Here is a 16,527-nt window from a genome sequence, read left to right on the forward strand (position 1 = left end):
TCCTTTCGTCGCTTCAGTATAGCGTCACCTCATGCAGTTTATTGATTGATTTGCTTTATTTTACTTCGCAAATTAGCCAAAAGTGGCACAAAAAGATGGCGATGACATGATGAAATTGATAAGACGAAGGGACAAACACAAATGGACGACACAACATAGACTAAGTCTCCACCCCAGCTGTGTACCTAAGCGCCAGAGCCTCGCTAGTCTGTAAAAGTGTAGGGTTTACAACGTGGAAGACAGGTTGACATTTCAATGCCTTCAGAGAAGGTCACCTCTTGAGCAACGATGTTTATTTATGATAACTTTCCTCGATCCAAAGACAGAAGAAAAGTGACAATATAAACAGATAGAAAAAAATATTGCCATACACATATCCTTGGAACTTTGCAAACTGAACTTTGAAGAGTATGACCTGTGTAAGTGTAGGTTCGCACGATGGAATTCCATTTGAATTTTGACGAATAAGTGCATTTATTCTTAGCTTTATCTGTTTATTTCTTCTAATAATATGGTAATTGCGATAGACATATTTGTTGAATATAGTTGCTAATCTCAATAGTTGCAGCATGGTGTGTAGTAGCAGGTCACGGATATTTTATAAATTAGGAACTCGTTTTCTTTTATTGTCTATTGCAATTGAGAGAACATACACTATCATAACTCTAGCAAAATTTAATTTTTCGTGCGAACCACAAAATTATGAAACCTTCTGCTTTATATATGCGAATTATATATGTCAATAAATACAAGGTGGTCCACAAGTGTGATAACATACGTTCAAAACAGATATGAATGACCAAAGAAGAATCAAATGTCCTGATGTAGAGAAAAGGGAAATTTTTAGGACATGTTACGAACATGTGGCATATCTTGAAATGAATCCCTTCTTTTCTAAATGGAAAGGTGAACACATGACACATCAAAATGAGCTAGAAAGCCTAGAGCAACAAGTTGGTATGCATAATTTTAACAATCTTAACCTTTATTGAAGCCATGATGCTTTTCGTGGTCAACCAGTGTGGAAACTAACGTCTTCGCCTTGTAATCAAGAGGTTCCGGTTTCGATTCCCGATGGAGGCACATTTTACATCGGTTCAGATTCAACTTTAAACTGTTGGTCCAGTCTTGATTAGCCTATCTGTGCATAAAGTGGACTTCAAAATTAAAATACAATCAAATTCAAACAAGTGGGGAAATGTATTGTATATTGCATTTGATTGAAACTGGCATTTTAACACTGATGACAATCTTGTACTTCACTGGATGATTTCTTACCAGAATTTTTGTATGTGTATATAAAATACCCACCCTCTATTCCATGTGATCGAGACTGGTTTCGTTTGAGACTTTTCCTTCAAAGGCTTTCATTTAAATCATCACACTGAACGTATTCAAATTATGACGGTTGAGCAATAAAAATAACAAAAAAATAAGTAATAAACGATCTAAATGGTTCGTGTAACCGTACTTCGGACCACACCATGCAGATGTAGGCATATTTCCACACTTCCATTGACTTGACAGAAGACGATGATTGATCATCACTCATTTGGTAGAAATTAATTAGTTCTTCCTGTACTAGGTAGCACTTGGTATTATACTGGCAGGCCTAATAAATTGCCTATGATGAAAATGCAACGACCTCTTCGCAACGCTTATATAGGTGAGTAAATATTCGAATAGGTTCTGTAGCGATGTTTTGTTATGTACATACATGCACACACGCACGAATGTTCATACGGATCATATTTCTATAAGCAGTTTGTAATTGTGTTCGATCTTGCTATTCTTACTATAAACATTCAATTCATGTAGCCGGTTTTTGTAAAATAAATATTTAAATATTCAGATCCTCTTTTTTCTCTAGGGTAGAACCTATCGGTCACCTACTTACATGCAAATAGGGAGGGTACTGTGATGGGTTTATGAAAATCGAGAATACGAGGTCCTTAGACAAGAACAAGACCGAGATGGGGATGATATTGAAAACTTACCTGAAACAAACATACTTTTCTTTGCGACTTCTTCACACATACTTCTCATTACTTGTAAATAAGGTATATATTTTTAAAGTAGCAACAAAATCAATCCAAGGTGGATATTGTGGCCTTGTGCTACGTAGTTGCATATGTATGCAGGATAAAATCTATTATTTTATTGATTGATTTGGTCTACTTTACTTCGCTTTTCTGCCACTTTTGGAATCGCGAAGCTGAGGATGAGGGATATGATATGATGCAATTTAAGAAAAAACACTTCACAAACACCCATGCCCAGGCGGGTATTCGAACCTGGGAGAGCCGCTCCGATGGCGCAGTGGTAGCGTCGTCGCCTTGTAATCAAGCGGTCCTGGGTTCGGTACCCGGTGGAGGCACATAGTGGTTCGGATCCCACTTTAAACTGTAGGTCCGGTCCCGATTAACCTTACTATGCATAAAGTGGACTTAACACACCAAATCAATCAACCAATCGAACCTGGGAGCTCTGGCGTCGTAGCGCGCTATGCTAACACGTCACTCCGCCACGGATTTTTTTGAGAAGGTTCTTAGTGTCAAAAAGGGGCATCAGAGACATATTAGTAAGGAATATGGATCCCCTTAATGACTTTTATACGCTGTGAAAAATTTCTAGACTCTCGACGATACCGAAACTTGCCCCTTAGAGTTTTTTTCTTTTTTTGCTTGAAGTCCACTTTATGCACAGATAGGCTAATCGTGTCTTGATCTACTGTTTAAAGTGGGATACGAGCTACTATGTGCTTGCACTGGGTATCGAACCCGGGACCACTTCATTACAAGGCGACGACGTTACCATTACGCCGACTTACGCCTTGGAGACCGAAACAAGACGGATGTTTACAAACTTTCTCACACATGCCAAGTTCCGTCTCGGCTCGACACTATCCATACTTACAAGCATTGCCAATAAACTTTTAACGTTTCGCACCAATTGTTTACAATGTTATACCGCCAGGTCGGTAAAAACTTAATATCGGTATTTCAATAACACACACGCACACTTTCCTGAAGTACTTCCATACAGGAAATGTGAAGGAAATGGAAATAAATCACACGGCATGTGAAATTCTGTTTCCTAACTGATCTCCAATCTTTCCCACAACCTGTCACAGTGAGCAACATTATTCTCACCCACAAGCCGAGCGCTAGCGGATCCTACGGGAGGGGAAAGGGTGCAACCAATGGAATCGGTCCTTCACGCCTTCATCTGGCGATGGATCCTTGCGGTGCTCTTTGTCGGTCATCGTCCTGAGATGCTCTCGACTCATCTCGTCATCAGGAAGCGAGAACGGCTCATCGGCTGGTGCAAATCATGCGAGTAACTGTTTACAGCGGAGATTTTTAAAACGGGTAGGCACAGGTAATCAAGCGATTTACAATGGAGATATTAAGTTTCCTTAGTTTGCATGGCTATTTAACCTCCTTAAGCCAATCGCGACGATGAAATGGAATGAGGATTAGGCAAAATTAGTGGGCAAACTCGAAAAGGAACAACCGTGCCCAGGATTCGAACCCACAACCTTCAATGGCGATATGATACGCACATACCACGTTAAATTTCTATTAATAGCAATTTGTTCATATTTCAAAGCTTTAATAATGTCCCAGAACTACGTCTTGCATAGTTTATAACCTTACTTATGTATGTAATAATCAATTGCGGTATTTGCCGGCGTATACACCGGCTCATAAGACACATTTGTACACATTTTTTTAGGAAAAAGCTTTATCACTGAATATTATAATTAATTTACAGTATTTCGAAAATAAGTAACATGAAGGACTACTTTCATCAAATAACTTACCTAATGTAACTAGGAAAGAAAACATTTTAATCTACTTCATCACACACCGCAAGGAAGTGTTATTACATTATTACATTTCCAGAAATGTAATAAAAAAACTGAGTATGTGCGTATAAGACGCACCCTGTTTTTCAGACCTACTTTTAAAGGCAAAAGTGCATGTTACGCCGGAAAATACGGTATAGCTATTGTATATCTTCCGTTTATTAGATGTTTTCTAGAACGCTGTAAATGAGCAGTTACATCTGTGTTACAGCAAATCAGTAGTCAGATTATTTCCATAACTCCAGCTGACCGCGCGAGTCCAGTTAGTGAGCCTACCAACAGTCCAGTGTGCGAGCAACAGCCCCTCCCCCCTGGCCCCTACCTGGCTACGGGCCCGTAACAGCCACAGATGTTAAAGTAATCTCACTACAACAGATGAGAAGGATGGAACACTGTATTAAAGGGAACATGGCTGCTGATCCATACACCCGTTTAACATAGCACTTGGTGCTGTGACAACAGTTCCAACCTATTTCTCTCTCGCAACCTAGCGTAGACCGAAACGTCTCGATGTTCTTGGACAAACATAAACAAAGCTGTATACATAGTTATTGCAACAATAAAGTCACTGAACCACAACACTAATCTGTCAAGCGCATCAACATTCCCACTTGCAACCGTCAATATACGTATATAGCCTTGTTTCTCACTGGATTGACCGGTAGTTCTCCACCATCAGTGTTGCCAGCTAGCTATTGGATTGGATTGATTTGGTGTTTTAAGTCCACTTTATGCACAGTAAGGCTAATCGGGACTGGACCTACAGTTTAAAGTGGGATCCGAACCACTTGTGCCTCCACCGGGTATCGAACCCGGGACCCCTTGATTACAAGGCAATGACGCTACCACTGCGCCATGGGGGAGGCGCTCAGCTAGCTATTGGAACGCGGAACTCACTAAAACTATACTCTGTCCCAGCTAACTGTGGAGCAGGGCCGCGCCAAGCAGCAGAAAAGGAGGAGAGAAATCGAATGGTGAAAGCGCGTGGCCAACCGTACGATCCTGACCGTACATGTATGGACTTACGGTACAGACCTTAGTCCGTACGCTAATTGTACAGCTTGTCAAAATTTGCACTTGCTGTTTTATCCCTAATATTTCCCCAAGAAATTCTTAAACCAAGCGTACGGAACTGGAGACGAAAATATGGTCCGTTTCCCATGTGCGTACGGTATTATCGTTTCCAAAAGTTTGCAACGCTGCAGAGCGAAGCACGGAAATCGGGTAACTCCAGTTGTCTATTATGCAATCCCGTTTCTCTCACTGTTCATTGGTGGAGCCGTCTCGCGTCACTACTTGCGCGCAGAGACTTGTTCTCGTTCGCCTGATCTACAGTTAGCTGGTACAGGGTTCACACAAAAATTGGATAACGAGTAGGCAAATCTAAATGTGCATATAAAAAAATCTGAAGTAACAATTACATTCTAACAAACACGAAGAAAGTACCAGATTGTCCTGATGATTTTTGGTAAAATTTCAATAGGTTCCTGCACAAATAAAGAATCTTTTCTGTGGCTCCTGCTTACTTTGAAAAACCAAATTCGCCGACCTCCATTGCGGAATGGTTATCACAGCGCGCTACGATGCCAGGGGTCCAGGGTTCGAATCCCGGCCTAGGCATGAGTGTTTTTGTGAGTGCCCCTTCTACAATTTCATCATATCATCACACATCCTCATTTTCACGATTAGCGAAAAGTGGCAGAAAATAAACCAAATCAATGAAACAAAAACCAAATTCCCTGGCGTTTCCACGCAGGGGTGTACTGGCAAGAGTTAATTTTCTCCCTTATGCCCGACCAATAACTTTTTCTGGGCTATTTTTAAACTTATTATCGGCCAAAAACGATAAATTTCAATAAATAGAGTTACAAAATTAGATACAATATGCACCAATTACGTATAATAAGATAAAATTAGGGCCCTTACGCACTGTATTTTTACAGAGAATGTTGACTTTTTAAATTATTTTCACTCTTCTTGAGCAGATACATAAAATCCTACAGTCTCATCTTATAGAGCAGAACGAAAGCTATAAAATAGTATAATACAGGGTGTCCCACGAACGGCGCAACTGGGAATTAAGAGCGGCGTTACTTTGTAACCGAAACCTGTACATACATAAGTCATACACCAAATGTTAGCCCTGTCCAAGTAGATATTTTTAAACATAGAAACAACAAACGGGGTGCAGTGTTGCCAAATGTAAGTGAAAGTGTAAATTTATTTTTCCACAAAGCATGGAAAATTGCATGTCAAACATTCGTACGGAAATTTGGACGTCAATTTCCACCTTGGGTAGGTGGACTATTTCGCCATCTATAGTTCAGAGAAGAAAACCGATCGTTTTCGCGTATAGCCAATCCTGAAATGCCTCGTAAAGGCGTACCGGTCCAAATGGGTGTTTTAAAAAAATTATGAGGTACAGTGGCAACACTGTTGATGTTTGAAGGCAACAAAAGGTGTGTTTAGTGATGGTCTATGACATGGAAATACTGGAAACAGGAAAAAAGGAAAATGAAAATAATGGTGAAAAAAGTGTTACTTACCTACTCCTGGCAACCATGCAATGCGCGTAACAGGCAGTGTAGCTTTACAAAAGATGTTGAGAATGACAACCATTTTCCCTGAGGCATTCATCAACACGTTTTATCATGTTGGAAGCAACTTTATGCAAGGTTGATTGGTTTATATTGTTAATGGCTGTGCAAATGTTTATATTTGAAAACCTTATTTTCCCTTTCCCGACCATAATTTTGCACCTTAAAATCCTTTCCCTCTTTATTACCAATCTGCCAGATTTAGCGATTTCTCGCTCAAGTTGGCAACCAGAAACAGTTACAAGATAGCACGCGCTAAAAATAAACACTGAGCCATGATTGAACGAAAGACCTTTATGAGAAATTACAAACGCCGTTGTCTTTGACAATGAAATAACGAAGACCCATAATTCATTCAAAACAAAAGGTACTTTTTCTTGGGTACACTGCCTAATGTAACTGTAATTATGTTCACAGGTGCCGCCATATGATTCAAGTGCTTAATGATTATGCGAAACAATACGAATGTTTGAAAGTTGTGAAGTCATAGTGTCATTAATTACATTTTTCTCACAGCATGAATGGTTAATTACTTTAGTTCCGTGTTTGTACGTGTGAACTACCGGTTTCGATTGGTTGTTTGAACTCCACGCGAAGATTGCTTAGCCGAATTGTTAACTACAGTTTCAACTGGAATATCAAGGTGTTTTTTACAGCATTTTTGACAGAATCCAAAACGTGTCAAGTGCCACAACGATGTATATTTTTCGTTACTCCAGAATACGCTGGATTGACTTAAATCGCGATTTAAGTCAATTTAAAGAAATAATTGATAGAATAATGTACATAAGGATTTTATAGGTATCAAAATCATTTTTGGTGATTTAATCTCGTAATCATTGAATGGTGTTTATTAGGCTCAAAGAAAGGAAACAAAATACATGTACTGATGGGGTGAAGCTCATACGAAATGAAATGTAATGTGTACACACACTTAAATTTATCTTGATTTAATCAAACTGTTCAATATTTTCAGGGTCATTTGTCAGAAGCCTTCCTATAAAAGAAAATATATTTATATGTATGGTGCCAAAAACATACAAGGAATTTAAGGGTGCTTTTTAAATTAAAAAAAAATAGATTTAAATTTTAAATAATAATAAAATAATATTCTTTAACTAGGAATCATGATTTTTATCCATCCTGCTCCAGTATAACGCATTAAATTGCTAATAATACACTTTCGATGCATCAGAACATATAGAGAAATGCATCAAAGATTCTTTTACTAGATGCTGCTCCAGCTCAGACACGATCAATTCAAAGAAATCAAAATTACACTTTAACTGTATCAATTGTTGCACCAAAAGTGCATCAACCTGGATCGATGTATTTAGAGTTGTATGTTTTAGCACAGTGCACACGGGAAACTGCAGAGCTTAAAGGCTAACGAGTCTCTGGTGACAGGAAGTGCAGCCAGCATGGGGTTTCTTCAATCGTAACTTCGTTCTCGGTTGTATATTTGAGTGTACAAAGAGTCATTTTACAAAGTTCACCTAAATCGGGCCCCATTTTTTTATACTCCCATAACTTTCTTAATGTTAAGGTAGAGTTACTCATTGTAAAAAGATTCTTTCAATATTTGCCTGAGAACGCTCTATTTCAATATGCATTTACAAAGATTGCTGTAGGAAGGCACAAAGCGTTAAAATTGTTATTTTATTTTCAAATTCCGATATCGAATTATAATTTATTATACAGAGAAAATAAGGCGCCCGCGAAGCTAGTTAGAGCTCTACCCTTTGGCGCGACCGGTCGCGGGTTCGATTGTGGTGAGAGTCCTCAAAAATTTGGTGTTAATCTAGAATCGTGAGGACAACTGGAGAGCCATTTGAAAAGAAGAAGGTTTCGGTCTCGAAATGACTTTAATCTATCTTAATTTGAAGGTAGTTGCAAAATCGCAACTATATCCTTTATTCCCTGCTATGCACTTAAAAACAAATGAATGCACTCTCTGTGTCAAAATATTTAATGAAAGGAAAAGTAACCTAACACACGTTTCTTCGCGGATTGTTCCACAATTTCTGACATTGTTGCCCCAGAAACCTTACAATACTTTTATTTTAATTGGCAGTGTCTGTATTCCCATTTCATCATATATCTATCGTCTTCTCCTTTAATACCCGTGAATGTGGGGAAAGGAACACGTAAAATGCATTTAAAAGGTGGGGGATCTGTGGAACAAAGTCAGTGACATCTGACAGGTAATTCAACTCATTGCAAAGTTCATTCAATATAAGTCATAAAACCTGTCCAGATGTTAGGTTTTTAAATTAATCCCTAGGTGAAAAAATCGCCATGTTTGGTCCTTGAACGGCACAGAAAAGGCAGCCAACAAGATATATCGTCTAGTTGATATCGCCTGGACGATATTTTGTCAATATCGTAATATATCGTCCAACACTAGTGCTGTTCCCCAATATCAAACAGATTGGATATACCTGAAAGATGACATGGGAAGGTTTTGCGCGTAATATAAGATGGCGTTCAGTACCTAAACAACCATCAACAAACAAGAAAAAAAGTATAACGCACTAGCGCACTTATAAATTCAAACAATAGTCGATCCTTGGTATTGCTAAAATAAAAAATCACTGGAAAATTTGGTGCAAGGAACAATTGACGATGGTAGGTCATACATATAGATGACTAGCGGAATTTGATGCAAGCCAACCATGGTTCCACAGATGTCCTCTTCCAAGACAGGTTATAGTTTTTATTAATAGATTGCGAACTGGTCACGTACGTACACCAGCACATTTAGCGAAAATAGGTATTATACATCAACAAAATTGTACATGTGGTAAAGATAATCCAGATGCCCAACATTTATTTTTGTAATGTGATCAATTCTCTCAACAACGAAATATATTATATAAAAATCTGATAAGATTAAAAATTCCATTCCCTATATCTTTACTTTCTCTTTTATCTGATTTATCAATACCAATTATTTGGATTTTATATGGATATGCTCGAAAATGTCAAATCGAATTATAAACAGAACATAGATTATAAAAGTGTAAAAATTGAAAATTGATTAGTGTAATCTGTTGTGTATTGTAAGCAAAAGTTGTGTAACAGAAATCCCATACCACAGACTTCTGCTGTCCCATAATACAAATACAGAAACATTGGCCAAAGTCGACAGTGTTTTGTCTGACAGGGTCAGAAGAAGAAGAAGAAGATCCTTGGTATTGCATCACTGCATGTATAATTAGTATATAATATAATTTAGCAATATTAACAGCTCACACGGTATTCCTTGCAACTTTCAACAGAAGTTTGTTACTATTTTAATATCCTTGGCTTTCTTGTGGTAACAGTTTGCACAAGAGATATTTGATCTAGATATCAGTTTTAGTAATATGCTGTATCTATAGCCGTGAATAAATGCATACACTTAATATAATAAAAGTAGATTGACAGCATCGTAGATGAAATACCTCAGAAGAGTGGCAGGGAAAATTAGACAGAGTTGGAAACACTAATATTAAGGAACAGATCAAAACAGAATTAACTGAAGAGGTCATAGATAGAAGGACATTAGGTTCGAGTGGTCATGTTACTAGAATAGAGGAAAAGATAAAACCAAAGCAAATACAGGCCAGAAGACATGTCGTTCGGAGGCGAACCCTAAGGGAGATTTCAGACCGGAGCGACAACCGACAGATGTCGCTTGGGAACGAGCCAATTAACAGTAACATTTCACCGCGTAGCGTCATGGCAGGCCGAACAAGCCTGTGTTCGACTGATAAATCCTGAAGCGACAAGCGACACATGAAAGGCGACAAGAAACGTGTCGCTTGGAAGCAAACCCTTAATAATCAAATCAACCTTTCAAACCGAAGAGACACGGTCGCTTGTCGTGTCGCCTAGTGCTGTTGTTCGCGCATGCGCGTTGAATGTTTCCCTTTAGACCGAATGGGCTTGTGACACAATCGAACGCAGGCTTATCTGGTCTCTCATACCGCTACGGTGTGAAACGTTGCTGTTGATTGAATCGTTTCCAAGCGGCATGTGTAGCTTTTTGCTGGTGTGTAGCGTGTAGTTTTTACAAAACCGAACATCGTGGCGCCTCAGTCGTTCGCGAATGCTCGGTGAATATTTTGAAGGGGCCCGTGTCGCTTTGGCCTCAAATCTCTCTTAGGGAGAATTCACAACAAAGCAACAGAAACGAGCCAATCAGCAGCAACGTTTCATACCGTAGCGACCTGCTCTCCATTGGTGAAATTCTCAAGCGATACGTGTCGACTGTCGCTCAGGTATGATTCTCCCTTACACTCATTTTGTGTTTTATTATGGTATTAAATTTCATATTTGATTGCAAAGTTCCGTTTCACGGTAATTTATCCCGTAGGTAAATAGTCATTTAATGCATGCCGTTTATATTGCAGAACATTATGGCCAACGTAATGCTAACGTCGCGTTACGTAATCAATGTGACGTTATTGATGGTCCAAAGAGGAGAGTGCAGTAACCATAACCTTCATATGGGAATTTCTCAGATATGGCCTCGACACTGAGGAAACAAGCGATAGCAAAGCTGAAAAAAGTCTTGTCCGTCTTTCTACAAATATTGATATCTCAAAATCTCAAACAGCTATAAAATAAAATTTGATGGGCTTACAGATATATCGAGTAATAGCTCCACGCAATAAAAAAAAAAAACAATTCCATCCAACCATCCGTCTGGACGTGACAGACGGCAATGGATCAACAGTGTGCCTTTCCGATATATCAAACCAGCAAATAAGATCAAAGTAATTCAAACGTTGCGTTACTTAATCATTTTCTCTTTATGAAGTCAAAGTAAATGCTAGCATAGGCGCCGACTCCATGGGGCTTGGGGGGCTCGAGCCTCCCCAATATTAACCATGTGGGGGCAGAGAACCCAAATAATTTTGCTTAAGGGGATCTAATGTATTATTTTGCTTCTCTTGTAAAGTTTACTCTGAATTGTGCCACATGAACTTAACTTTAAATAAACATTTAACATTTTCTAGACCATCAACTTTGGGGGGCTGAGACCGCTAAACCATCAACTTTGGGGGGGCTATGACCAGAGACAGTATGAGTATTGTTAAAATTTTTACTAAAAAGAGTTTCAAAAGACGATGTGCATGAACTAGGGTAGTGGATGGGACGTTCGGGCTACAAATGGCTCTCGCATGACATTCAGAACGAGATCATTGATATATTAGGGAGATCTGTTTTGCGCTCCGTGGTAGCAGATATTGAAAGTCGGAAATATTTTGCTATTATGGTTGACGAAACTTGTGACATGTCCATGCGTGGACAATTAATATTCTGCATTCGAACTGTGAATAAAAAAAATGGATATTTTTGAGGAATTCATGGGCTTTTATTAGGGGGGAAATTTTCGGGACAGGAAATGTTCGAAATTTCCCGAAGCTCTGAAAATCTCTAATTCTACACGTCATTTTCACTTTAAGAGATTTCTGGATTAAATACTAACAATTTACGGTAAGTTCCAGAAATTGACAATGCAGAAAACGTCGAGAAATAACGACATTTTAAAATCAGCATTCGGTATTTCCCGACTGCTCGGGATCGGGAGGAGATATTTTTTCTCCGATCCCGGTCCCGACTTTTCGGAATCCCGCACACCCCTAGCTTTTACGAGATTCCGAACACTGAGGCCAAAATTTAAAAAAGGGAGAAAGTGAGTCATTCATTAATTTATTTCAGTGATGAGAGCCCCCCCCCCCTCAATAATTTTGACAAGTCGGCACCCCTGAATGATAGCGTAACGCGGCATCAATTATTGGGATTGACCCTTCGACCAGTCTATGAAGGTAAAACAAATAAAACCCAACCATCAATACATGTTTAATGATGCGATATCTTCGAACTCACAAAACCCATGTACTTGTATATGATATTTGGTGAGTTGGAAGAGTTGTGAACTTTCTACTAGTAGGTAAGGTAAATTCTCCATGCATATAGCCACACATTCTCCATCTCGCCCATTTTGGAGATGATGTGATCAGCATAACGCTCCGGCCGACTTTCTTCTGGAATTTTGGGGAGGGAAGTTCCCTCAGCTAACAACGCACGTGATCTGAAAAACTGCGAGTTTCCCAAACGGGGAATCGAAGCCAGCACCTCTTGATTACAAGAATCATACATTTGAGATTTTAATTGGTAAAATGGGTGCTCATTGTAAGGGTAACCTCAGAACAACTCGAATTTAATCCTGGCGTCGACAAAGGCAGGGGTCCCGTTAGTTTCCTAGCACATTCACCAAGATTACCCATTTTTGTGGGATATTGTTCTCTTTTTTCTTATTCAGAGCACAAAGGTGTGAAATGCACTTTTGGAGGGCCACGTGCAATTAAAATATCATCATAACAATTTAGTACAATATAATCAAAATTTCACTCTTCATAAGAAACACGATGCCCCTTTAAATGGCCACATGCAATCTAGATCAGTTCCCCGCTTTATGCACAGATAAGACTAAACCAGTTTATCCGCACGTCCCCAACTCCAACACCCCTCTAAAATTTTCCCATAACCCCTAATTTTCTTCCCAAATTTAGCTCCCTCCCCATAAATACGAAATAACATCCCAAGATCGAAAAAATCTGGATAAAGCCGTGGACTGGGCCTCAAGCATTGGAATCCGAGCAATCATGATTGAATTGTTATTGTAAGTCCACTTTATGCACAGAAAGGCTAATCGGGACTGGACCTACAGTTTAAAGTAGGATCCCAACTGTGTCGTGTGCCTCTACCGGGTATTGAACCCAGGACACCTTGAATACAAGGCGGCGACGTTACCACTACGCCATCGGGGATAACCAAGCCATCATGAGCCCGCAGAGAATCGAACCTGAGTCCTGCTATATCAGCTATTCAAAGGGTTTAGATCTCACTACAATTGTGTTTTTCGTACTCTACCTTCAACCATTATCAAAACTCTATTCCCCTTGAACAGTGAGGGCTGACTACCAAGAAAAAGTATACATAACCCCTCCCTTTCGAAAATCCTGGGCACGCCACTGCCAACGGCAAAGACAGTATTCTGTTTTATTTCAATTGGTAATCAACATATTGTGGAAAAAGGACTGAATAACAATTATGTACAATTCCACTACAATTTATTTTGCCGTTGTGTGTACATGTGTTTATGTTGCTCCGGTGGGCCTAACCTTCCAATCGATTTTAAAGGTTGGAGCAGCTTCACTCTCTCTAACACAAATTCGGGATAGCAAAACTCCATGTCTGCCCAGAACTCTAGCGGGACATAAAAATAAAACTACTTTGACCGTTAAAATAGTACTTACGTGTTCCCGTCCCAATCCAATCAATGCAACAGTTTTTAATGTTAATCACACCAAGTCAATCACAAACGTACTGAAACTACGACACAGCTATCGCATCACACAACGCATTCGTCTCACTACGCGAACACGAACGAATTCACAACGGAAGAACGTTACGTAAGTGATTCTCGATTGTGCACACCACAATACCGGCCTTTCTGCATAAACAAACGCAACATTGCGTTTTGATCCTCTTCTGTGCAGTCTTCCAGCTCAACTGCACACACCTGCCCGTCTTCTGCCACCGGCACACGACCTGCTTAGTGTCCGCCACTCTAGGCTCACCCAAAACGTACGAGCCAACTCTACTGGGAAAAGGATCTCGGATCATCCAGTTTCACTTGCGGAAGTGCAGATTGAGTACGTCTCACAGTCAAACGGAAAACGAAAGTTATATGTAACGAAGACTTTCTGTAAAACAATTACCTACTAACTCTATGCATATAGAATGGACACCAAGATTAGGCTTGGGCTTAATTTACAATGGAAGATGATAAGTATCTGTAAGGCCATTTTATGTACAGATAGGTTAATCGGGACGGGACATATAGTTCGAAAGCAAGATACGCAGTGTTTTATCCACGCATTCCCACATTTTTTTTCACAAAAGCCCAATTTATAGTCACTATGGTGTCACATTAACGTCCCCTTAAAATAATATACATCACACATAGAGCACAGAATGTCTCTCATTTGGACTGGAAGGAGTGGCGTTCTCTGAAGGCATTCAAATATCAACCTCGCTTCCACGTAGTACACGCTGCTGAGCTGCATTTTTTGCAGGCTTACGATGCTCTGACACCTGGAAACTCACCCTGTGCGGTTTGTGTTGTGTCGTCCATCCTATACGTGATTTACGCTATTCGGACACTGTTACGTGAGCTTGATAGAAAAATACAGAAAATTATTGTAAAATCTCTTGTATCTCATTATTAATATAAAATTATAGTTATTTCTTATTTTAATATCAATAAAAGACGGTAATATAAGTTACAGTTTTAGTAATTATATAATTATTAATATAATCATGCAATTTTAAATGTTAGCGTTGAAAATACTGAAATATTACTTGATGGTACGGCGAGAGAATGAAGTTTGGTATAGTGCTACGCTAGTCTAAAAATTTGAGAGTCCCTGCATCTATATCATCTTATCGTCATCCTCATCGTCGTCGCGATTAAACAAAAGTGGCAGAAAAGCGGCTTTAAATAATCTAACAGTGGGTCATTTATATCTTCGGTATGTTGCAGTTACATTACAATGTAGTTTCCCTCTCTCATGTGTGCTACAGGAGGAGATTAAAGTTCTGGACAAGTCCGTGAATAAATAGAGAAATGACGAGGTAGAGACAAAGAGATAAAGAAATAAAAAGTGAACGGCAGAGAAAAATAAAGAGAGAGAAGGAATGAGACAGAAAGAAAAAGAAAACAAGGAAAATGATAAAGAGAAATAGAGAGAGAAAGAGGTAGAAATAGAGAAACAAGGGAACTGAGAGATCGAAAGGAAATAAATAGATAATATAATCAAGGAAAAAAGAAGAGAGAAAGATAAAAGAAAATTGAAATAAGAAAAATAGAGAGAATGTTGCAGTAATTTTGACCGACAGAAGTTCTTTGGCGACGTCAGTGAGATTCTCACAAAGGGGTAGAATCCACTCACATTAATTGTACCGATAAATTATGAACTTTAAGCGAAACTTTAAAAATGCCGACCGCCTCGAAGACTTGCACGTCAGATGAACGAATCTCAACTGAAAGGCAAAGAATCTCAACGAATCAAATAGCATATCTATTGAAGTAGATATGAGCTGTACAGCTCCAATGTAAAAAAAAAAATAATTAAAAATCTCTATTTTTAGGAATGTACTATTTTACGTCGCTACCTTATTTTTCTCGCTAGTGTAATCACGGCGTTGAGGATGAATTAAACGATTTCAAACACAGATATGCCTTACCCGGAATTCGAACTTTAGTTCTTTGGTATCACAGAGTAATATTTTAACCACTCAGCCACGAAATCTGGCTCTATTTATTAATATAAAACGTTATACGCACCTTCATCCTTAATGCTTCTGTTCTTCGTTCTTTTTTAATTACGCTTGTATATAGTGTTTCAGATGTTGCGCATACTTTACTTCGATGGCTTACAATGGGAAATCTAAGAGAGATATTCACAACGGTTTTCTGATTTGTGAAGCATCTACTGAGATATTGGTAGTGCCTTTAATAGTCTGTTCATTCATTCATTGTGGAAAATAATTACTGGTTCAAATCGGAGTGGATTTTTTTCTTCAAGAATACCAATTTATGAGGAGAAGTAGTTACAAGAAATTATCTCAGAGTCACAAGTCGGAGTTTTACGATTAGTAATGTACAAATTTGTAATACTCGACCATTTGATTGGTTTAGAAATAATGATTTTATAGATGGATTGTAAAAAAGTGACATTTTAGTGGCTTCTAATCTTAGTTCGCAACACTAGCAGTCACTGGCGTGCGGAGGATTCTCTTTTCGGGATGGGCTGGAATTGTAAAGATGGATAGTGAATAGCTGCATTCCACAGGGCGGAATACGCAATAAGATATTTCGCATATTTAGAAATTTCTGCTCTCAAAAATGGCAGTCGGGGGTCATTTCATGGGATGTTTGCATTTAACACTGATTTTTCCAGTCTTTCACTGTTTTTATTTGAAAATGTTGATTTTTTA

The 16,527-nt window shown here is 38.9% G+C and overlaps 1 protein-coding gene across 4 annotated transcripts in view; it reads right to left on the bottom strand.

The window, feature by feature from the left end:
- Nucleotides 1–16,527, bottom strand: part of LOC145981962 (guanine nucleotide exchange factor DBS-like) — a 531,521-nt gene that overhangs the window by 135,694 nt on the left and 379,300 nt on the right. The window contains exon 1 of one of the 4 annotated variants that reach the window (XM_083115468.1): nucleotides 13,782–14,048. The exons of the other annotated variants lie outside the window; for them this stretch is intronic. The gene's annotated coding sequence lies outside the window, so the exon portion shown is untranslated. Of the gene's footprint in view, nucleotides 1–13,781; nucleotides 14,049–16,527 lie in introns of those variants that run through there. 4 annotated transcript variants of the gene reach the window in all.

The sequence above is a fragment of the Lepisma saccharinum genome, chromosome 30, assembly GCF_977018435.1.
Source record: "Lepisma saccharinum chromosome 30, izLepSacc3.1, whole genome shotgun sequence".
In the NCBI taxonomy this organism is placed as follows: domain Eukaryota; kingdom Metazoa; phylum Arthropoda; class Insecta; order Zygentoma; family Lepismatidae; genus Lepisma; species Lepisma saccharinum.